This window comes from Anopheles coustani (assembly GCF_943734705.1).
Source record: "Anopheles coustani chromosome X unlocalized genomic scaffold, idAnoCousDA_361_x.2 X_unloc_67, whole genome shotgun sequence".
Classification (NCBI taxonomy): Eukaryota; Metazoa; Arthropoda; class Insecta; order Diptera; family Culicidae; genus Anopheles; species Anopheles coustani.
Genome location: NW_026525178.1, coordinates 140,712 through 149,006, shown reverse-complemented (window position 1 = coordinate 149,006; position 8,295 = coordinate 140,712). Strand labels below are relative to the sequence as shown.

The 8,295-nt window shown below is 50.1% G+C and overlaps 1 non-coding gene across 1 annotated transcript; it reads right to left on the bottom strand.

Moving 5' to 3' along the window:
* Positions 1 to 1,235: 1,235 nt before the first annotated feature.
* On the bottom strand, positions 1,236 to 1,390 carry LOC131270853 (5.8S ribosomal RNA). Its single transcript, XR_009179856.1, has one exon. It is a non-coding gene; the product is annotated as a 5.8S ribosomal RNA (ribosomal RNA).
* Positions 1,391 to 8,295: the final 6,905 nt, after the last annotated feature.

Genomic DNA, 8,295 nt, shown 5'->3' with positions numbered 1-8,295 from the left:
AGCCACTCTAGTTCGTTCAAGCCATCACGCGTCCAACGGCACACCTGAACTTAGCCGAAAACCGGTTACCCGTGGGTTCCGATAGCCCATCGTCACCATTGAAGGTACGTAGAGGGTCGACAGCAGTTTCTTGGGACCTAGTGTCAGACATGCTCGCGGCAACCGGAGTCACCGCTAACATTTCGTAATGGATCACGATGTCCACACGCGGACCATGACAACTCACAAGGGTCGGGTCAGTCCAGAAAGGGTTCTGCTGACAGTCCAGGTGAGGGCGTCATGGCCCTATGGATAATTGAGTTCAACGAGCTTCACACCCTCGGCAGTTTCACGTACTATTTGACTCTCTATTCAGAGTGCTTTTCAACTTTCCCTCACGGTACTTGTTTACTATCGGTCTCATGGTTGTATTTAGCTTTAGAAGGAGTTTACCTCCCACTTAGTGCTGCACTATCAAGCAACACGACTCCATGGTACGCTCGGTCCATCATCCAACGGGCGCTGTTCTACGGGCCTATCACCCTCTATGGGTTCTGAGCCACATTCAAGTTGGACTTGAAAAGCGCTAAGATGACGGATAGTGAGACGCACCAGTACACGGAATCGGATAGACGGACAGGCCGCCACCCCTACGTGCTGAGCTTCTCCCGTTTCGCTCGCAGCTACTCAGGGAATCCCGGTTGGTTTCTTTTCCTCCCCTTATTAATATGCTTAAATTCAGGGGGTTGTCACACATGAACTGAGGCTTATGTACCTTGCGGTTGTTATCGTCACATCTGGCTTGCGACTACTTTGTTTCAATGTCCAATATGTACCGTTGGACTCGGTTAACGGGCTGTTAGCCCGCGTGTGGTTTAACTCACTGATACCTTCCATTGCCCATACGCTAGTTTGTTTGTGTTCCTTTGGTCAACTTCCATACTTGAATCATTTGTGCTACCGCTGCTGCTTCGACGCTACTTTGACATCTTCGCTTCTATTTAAATAAATAAATAAGCTGAAGCTAGACATCAGTAAACACCACCACAGACACCACAAGCACGCCTTCTCCTCGTACTTCCGCCTCACGCGGGAACACGGACGCTCTAAATACTTCGAATTCCAATGCCAGTATATTGTAAACCACGGGTTCTTTAATGCTAGCGGGTCGTCGCGACCCTAGTTAACATCATGGTGCACGTCTCGTGACGGGTGTCACGGCGTAGTTAAATGTATGCGATACATTTCTCAAATATAAGCGCTCAGTCATCTGTACATCATGGTAGGTTCCCACGACGTGCAATATGCGTTCAACTTATCAATGTTCATGTGTCCTGCAGTTCACATTATGACGCGCAGTTAGCTGCGGTCTTCATCGATCCATGAGCCGAGTGATCCACTGCCGAGGGTGACTAACTTGCGTAAGCCGCCGCTGTGCGCGTATACCCGTTCCCCGTAGGGAGGAGCAAGCCGCCGCTTAGAGACGAAGCATAAAGTGTCCTCATTCCACATAGGGCAAGCTGGATGAATCCATTTTACCCAGGACGGCCGAAGCGGCGTGGACCAGGGGAGAACTGAACCTTATACTTCACACCACAGTAAGTCTACGTGTCCTCTTCCACATAGGGCAAGCTAGAACTAACTATCTTACCCAGGACTGCCGAAGCAGCGTGGACCAGGGGAGGAACACACTTTTCATGGAAACGTAAGGCATCCATGACTGCCATAACGTAAGCCGCCGCTGTGCGCGTATACCCGTTCCCCGTAGGGAGGAGCAAGCCGCCGCTTAGAGACGAAGCATAAAGTGTCCTCATTCCACATAGGGCAAGCTGGATGAATCCATTTTACCCAGGACGGCCGAAGCGGCGTGGACCAGGGGAGAACTGAACCTTATACTTCACACCACAGTAAGTCTACGTGTCCTCTTCCACATAGGGCAAGCTAGAACTAACTATCTTACCCAGGACTGCCGAAGCAGCGTGGACCAGGGGAGGAACACACTTTTCATGGAAACGTAAGGCATCCATGACTGCCATAACGTAAGCCGCCGCTGTGCGCGTATACCCGTTCCCCGTAGGGAGGAGCAAGCCGCCGCTTAGAGACGAAGCATAAAGTGTCCTCATTCCACATAGGGCAAGCTGGATGAATCCATTTTACCCAGGACGGCCGAAGCGGCGTGGACCAGGGGAGAACTGAACCTTATACTTCACACCACAGTAAGTCTACGTGTCCTCTTCCACATAGGGCAAGCTAGAACTAACTATCTTACCCAGGACTGCCGAAGCAGCGTGGACCAGGGGAGGAACACACTTTTCATGGAAACGTAAGGCATCCATGACTGCCATAACGTAAGCCGCCGCTGTGCGCGTATACCCGTTCCCCGTAGGGAGGAGCAAGCCGCCGCTTAGAGACGAAGCATAAAGTGTCCTCATTCCACATAGGGCAAGCTGGATGAATCCATTTTACCCAGGACGGCCGAAGCGGCGTGGACCAGGGGAGAACTGAACTTTATACTTCACACCACAGTAAGTCTACGTGTCCTCTTCCACATAGGGCAAGCTAGAACTAACTATCTTACCCAGGACTGCCGAAGCAGCGTGGACCAGGGGAGGAACACACTTTTCATAGAAACGTAAGGCATCCATGACTGCCATAGTGCGTAAGCCGCCGCTGTGCGCGTAAACCCGTTCCCCGTAGGGAGGAGTCAAGCCGCCGCTTAGAGACGAAGTATGAAGTGTCCTCTTCCACATAGGGCAAGCTAGAATGAACTATCTTACCCAGGACCGCCGAAGCAGCGTGGACCAGGGGAGAACTGAACTTTATACTTCACACCACAGTATTGAGTAATGTGCCCTCTTCCACATAGGGCAAGCTGGAATGTTCCATTTTACCCAGGACGGCCGAAGCGGCGTGGACCAGTGGAGGACTACACAATCATGAGGTTTGATATCGACTTGTGTGTTTCAATAGGATACCGATGGTATGGTTTGAACCGATTTGATTTAGCCATTCTGAAGTCATCACTTGGTTGAAGCGCTGAACTAGGGAGGCATCGTTTACATATATATTGGTTTTCGCATGCTCTACTAGGTTAATGTCATGAGGTTGGCTATCGAGCATGCCCAAGTGATGACTTGATTGTGTGCTTGCTTGAATTCTTCACATTTCATACCATCGGTTAGTTGTCGAATCATTCCTCGATCATAACCTTCGTTCTTGGTTCATGTATGCTCTCTTCCACATAGGGCAAGCTAGAATTAACTATCTTACCCAGGACCGCCGAAGCAGCGTGGACCAGGGGAGAACTATACTTTGTCTTGTATGCCCTCTTCCACATAGGGCAAGCTAGAACTAACTATCTTACCCAGGACCGCCGAAGCAGCGTGGACCAGTGGAGGACTATACTTTGTTCATAACACCACAGTATTGAGTAATGTGCCCTCTTCCACATAGGGCAAGCTAGAATGAACTATCTTACCCAGGACCGCCGGAGCAGTGTGGACCAGTGGAGGACTACACAATCATGAGGTTTGATATCGACTTGTGTGTTTCAATAGGGTACCGATGGTATGTTTTGAACCGATTTGATTTAGCCATTCTGAAGTCATCACTTGGTTGAAGCGCTGAACTAGGGAGGGGCATCGTTTACATATATATTGGTTTTCGCATGCTCTACTAGGTTAATGTCATAGGGTTGGCTATCGAGCATGCCCAAGTGATGACTTGATTGTGTGCTTGCTTGAATTCTTCACATTTCATACCATCGGTTAGTTGTCGAATCATTCCTCGATCATAACCTTCGTTCTTGGTTCATGTATGCTCTCTTCCACATAGGGCAAGCTAGAATTAACTATCTTACCCAGGACCGCCGAAGCAGCGTGGACCAGGGGAGAACTATACTTTGTCTTGTATGCCCTCTTCCACATAGGGCAAGCTAGAATTAACTATCTTACCCAGGACCGCCGAAGCAGCGTGGACCAGAGGAGGACTATACTTTGTTCATAACACCACAGTATTGAGTAATGTGCCCTCTTCCACATAGGGCAAGCTAGAATGAACTATCTTACCCAGGACCGCCGCAGCGGCGTGGACCAGTGGAGGACTACACAATTAAGAGGTTTGATATCGACTTGTGTGTTTCAATAGGGTACCGATGGTATGTTTTGAACCGATTTGATTTAGCCATTCTGAAGTCATCACTTGGTTGAAGCGCTGAACTAGGGAGGCATCGTTTACATTACTTGTATATATATTGGGTTTCGCATGCTCTACTAGGTTAATGTCATAGGGTTGGCTATCGAGCATGCCCAAGTGATGACTTGATTGTGTGCTTGCTTGAATTCTTCACATTTCATACCATCGGTTAGTTGTCGAATCATTCCTCGATCATAACCTTCGTTCTTGGTTCATGTATGCTCTCTTCCACATAGGGCAAGCTAGAATTAACTATCTTACCCAGGACCGCCGAAGCAGCGTGGACCAGGGGAGAACTATACTTTGTCTTGTATGCCCTCTTCCACATAGGGCAAGCTAGAATTAACTATCTTACCCAGGACTGCAAAGCAGCGTGGACCAGTGGAGGACTATACTTTGTTCATTACACCACAGTATTAAGTATGGTGTCCTCTTCCACCATAGGGCAAGCTAGAACTAACTATCTTACCCAGGACCGCCGAAGCAGTGTGGACCAGGGGAGGACTATACTTTATACTTCACACACTAGCCATACTGAAGTCATCACTTGGTTGAAGCGCTGAACTACGGCGGGGTAATCGTTTACAGGTTATAATCATATAGCTGCATGCTCATTAGTAGATAATGGAATATTGTATGGCAATATGAGCATGCCCAAGTGATGACTTTGTTTCAAGCTCAACAGGTAGGGTATTGAGTCCTCTTCCACATAGGGCAAGCTAGAATGAACTATCTTACCCAGGACCGCCGGAGCAGCGTGGACCAGTGGAGGACTATACCTTGTCCATTACACCACAGTATTAAGTATTGTGTCCTCTTCCACATAGGGCAAGCTAGAATTAACTATCTTACCCAGGACCGCCGAAGCAGCGTGGACCAGATGAGGACTATACTTTATACTTCACACCACAGTTTTGAGTACGCCTTGCATAAAGTATCTAGTTTGAACCACGAGGGCTCACAATGTAGAACCGCGAGGGCTCTAGTACCGATTCTCTCGGTACGGCTTGGTCCGTGTTCCTTTATGCTTGTACTCTAAGTATTAAGTATTGTGTCCTCTTCCACATAGGGCAAGCTAGAACTAACTATCTTACCCAGGACCGCCGAAGCAGTGTGGACTAGGGGAGGACTATACTTTATACTTCACACACTAGCCATACTGAAGTCATCACTTGGTGGGGGTGAACTACGGCGGTATCTATCGTTTTGGTTCGGTCTATATAGGGTCGCTTGCATGCTCATTCGAATATAATGTAATTGTGTATGGCAATATGAGCATGCCCAAGTGATGACTTTGTTTCAAGCTCAACAGGTAGGGTATTGAGTCCTCTTCCACATAGGGCAAGCTAGAATGAACTATCTTACCCAGGACCGCCGGAGCAGCGTGGACCAGTGGAGGACTCTATACTTTATACTTCACACCACAGTATTGAGTACTTCTTGCATAAAGCCCCTAATGAGAACCACGAGGGCTCTCTCAATGTAGAACCACAAGGGCTCTAGTACCGATTCTCTCGGTACGGCTTGGTCCGTGTTCCTTTATGCTTGTACTCTTAGAAAGTCTCAACCCGGAGGTCTTGACTTTGATTGTCATAGTTGGACTACGACGGGGCATCCGACCATTGCTGATCGAACACCCCTGATTCACCATCTTTCGGGTAGGCGGTACGCGTACCTCCGGACGCGGAAGTCTCAACCCGGAGGTCTTGACTTTGATTGTCATAGTTGGACTACGACGGGGCATCCGACCATTGCTGATCGAACACCCCTGATTCACCATCTTTCGGGTAGGCGGTACGCGTACCTCCGGACGCGGAAGTCTCAACCCGGAGGTCTTGACTTTGATTGTCATAGTTGGACTACGACGGGGTATCCGACTCATCGAATACCCCAGAAGCACACCATCTTTCGGGTAGGCGGTACGCGTACCTCCGGACGCGGAAGTCTCAACCCGGAGGTCTTGACTTTGATTGTCATAGTTGGACTACGACGGGGTATCCGACTCATCGAATACCCCAGAAGCACACCATCTTTCGGGTAGGCGGTACGCGTACCTCCGGACGCGGAAAGTCTCAACCCGGAGGTCTTGACTTTGGTTGTCATAGTTGGACTATGACGGGGCATCCGACCATTGCTGATCGAACACCCCTGTTACACCATCTTTCGGATAGGCGGTGCGCGACACCACCGACGCGGAAAGTCTCAACCCGGAGGTCTTGACTTTGTATTGTTGGATAGTCCTCTTCCACTATAGGGCAAGCTGGAAATATTCCATTTTACCCAGGACTGCCGAGGCAGCGTGGACCAGGGGAGAACTTCACGGAATCTTCAGGCATCCATGATTGCCATAGTGCGTAAGCCGCCGCTGTGCGCGTCAACTCGTTCCCCGTGAGGAGGAGTCTAGCCGCCGCTAAAAGACGAAGCATTAAGTGTCCTCATTCCACTATAGGGCAAGCTAGAATTAACTATCTTACCCAGGACCGCCGAAGCAGCGTGGACCAGGCGAGGACTATACTTTATACTTCACACCACAGTATTGAGTACGACTTGCATAAAGCCCCTAATGAGAACCACGAGGGCTCTCTCAATGTAGAACCACGAGGGCTCTAGTACCGATTCTCTCGGTACGGCTTGGTCCGTGTTCCTTTATGCTTGTACTCTTAGAAAGTCTCAACCCGGAGGTCTTGACTTTGATTGTCATAGTTGGACTACGACGGGGCATCCGACCATTGCTGATCGAACACCCCTGATTCACCATCTTTCGGGTAGGCGGTACGCGTACCTCCGGACGCGGAAGTCTCAACCCGGAGGTCTTGACTTTGATTGTCATAGTTGGACTACGACGGGGCATCCGACCATTGCTGATCGAACACCCCTGATTCACCATCTTTCGGGTAGGCGGTACGCGTACCTCCGGACGCGGAAGTCTCAACCCGGAGGTCTTGACTTTGATTGTCATAGTTGGACTACGACGGGGTATCCGACTCATCGAATACCCCAGAAGCACACCATCTTTCGGGTAGGCGGTACGCGTACCTCCGGACGCGGAAAGTCTCAACCCGGAGGTCTTGACTTTGGTTGTCATAGTTGGACTATGACGGGGCATCCGACCATTGCTGATCGAACACCCCTGTTACACCATCTTTCGGATAGGCGGTGCGCGACACCACCGACGCGGAAAGTCTCAACCCGGAGGTCTTGACTTTGTATTGTTGGATAGTCCTCTTCCACTATAGGGCAAGCTGGAAATATTCCATTTTACCCAGGACTGCCGAGGCAGCGTGGACCAGGGGAGAACTTCACGGAATCTTCAGGCATCCATGATTGCCATAGTGCGTAAGCCGCCGCTGTGTGCGTCAACTCGTTCCCCGTGAGGAGGAGTCTAGCCGCCGCTAAAAGACGAAGCATTAAGTGTCCTCATTCCACTATAGGGCAAGCTAGAATTAACTATCTTACCCAGGACCGCCGAAGCAGCGTGGACCAGGCGAGGACTATACTTTATACTTCACACCACAGTATTGAGTACGACTTGCATAAAGCCCCTAATGAGAACCACGAGGGCTCTCTCAATGTAGAACCACGAGGGCTCTAGTACCGATTCTCTCGGTACGGCTTGGTCCGTGTTCCTTTATGCTTGTACTCTTAGAAAGTCTCAACCCGGAGGTCTTGACTTTGATTGTCATAGTTGGACTACGACGGGGCATCCGACCATTGCTGATCGAACACCCCTGATTCACCATCTTTCGGGTAGGCGGTACGCGTACCTCCGGACGCGGAAGTCTCAACCCGGAGGTCTTGACTTTGATTGTCATAGTTGGACTACGACGGGGCATCCGACCATTGCTGATCGAACACCCCTGATTCACCATCTTTCGGGTAGGCGGTACGCGTACCTCCGGACGCGGAAGTCTCAACCCGGAGGTCTTGACTTTGATTGTCATAGTTGGACTACGACGGGGTATCCGACTCATCGAATACCCCAGAAGCACACCATCTTTCGGGTAGGCGGTACGCGTACCTCCGGACGCGGAAAGTCTCAACCCGGAGGTCTTGACTTTGGTTGTCATAGTTGGACTATGACGGGGCATCCGACCATTGCTGATCGAACACCCCTGTTACACC